Genomic DNA, 1,278 nt, shown 5'->3' on the forward strand with positions numbered 1-1,278 from the left:
TATGTGGTGGATCACAGTACTACCTTTTGGAAGAGATGACTGGGTATCCCCAGTATCTGTTTTTCACTTATTCAATACTAGTGTCTCCTGCTTACTTGAGACACGTTATCAAGAGGGACCATTCCCTGGAGAAGGATATCATGCTTTGTAAACTAGAGGACAGTGAAAAAGAGGATGATCCTCAACAGGACGGACTGACACGGGTGCAACAATGGGCTCAAACCTTCCTTCTATTGTGGGGACGGTACAGGGTAACATCTCATCCTGTTATACATGGAACACTCTGAGCTGGAACTGACTTGACAGCACCTAACAGCAACAACAAATCAATACCAGCAAGTTGACATTGGTATAATCCCCGGGTTCTTACAGTTATATATGCACTCACTGTTGTGTGTGGGTGTGAGTATATGTGCGTATATAGCTCTATGCAATTAAATCTTATATGTAGCTTCCTGTAACCACCACCACAATCAAGATATCCTGTTTTACCAACATTACAAGTTTCCATCATGCTACCGCCCCCCTTAGGAGCTCTGGTAGCATAGTGCCTAAGGCATTTGACTACTTACCAGAAGGCTGGCGATTCAAACTTACCAGCCACTCCTTGGAAGGAAGGTTGGGTAATCTACTTCCGTAGTGATACCACCTCAGAAACCCATGAAGAGGTTGCTAAGAGTCGGGTTTGACTCGACGGCAGTGAGTTTTGGTTTACCTACCCCCTTATAGCCATATTACCTCTAAATTTTCTTGAAGAAGTCCCGTTCATCTGAGTTTTGAAGAATAAATACGAATTTAAGAAAACAGTAAGATGAATCAAGACATTCCTGGAATCAAGATTAACATGTGTAAATGCAAAGAGACAAGGCATTTCCAGAGATAATATATTCAATTCTATAAAAGAATCAAGTGCAAAAGGGGAAATTGTGGGATCTTGGGCTAGACAGGAAATTAGGATCCACATAATATATTCAATATTAAGGAGTTCAGACAGATAGAATACAAAATTGGTGGAAATTGATCTTTTACAGTTTTGGTTTTTTTTTTTTTCAGTAAAAGAGAGATGATCACTTGAGGGTCAGCAAACAATTTTAAGGAAGCTTTGTAATAGAATTAAAGAAAACTAAAAGAGAATTAATTTCTAATCACAATGATTGAACTCGAACTACTTTCTAAAATGTTATATCTAGTTATTAATTACATTGAAAAAAAATTTTATCCTCAGATTGTGGCTTCTAGGAAAGTTATTAAAACAAAACCTAAATATAAAGAACCAGC

Source organism: Orycteropus afer, unplaced genomic scaffold (assembly GCF_000298275.1).
Source record: "Orycteropus afer afer isolate SDZICR_OR568_19922 unplaced genomic scaffold, OryAfe1.0 scaffold00021, whole genome shotgun sequence".
NCBI classification, from domain to species: domain Eukaryota; kingdom Metazoa; phylum Chordata; class Mammalia; order Tubulidentata; family Orycteropodidae; genus Orycteropus; species Orycteropus afer.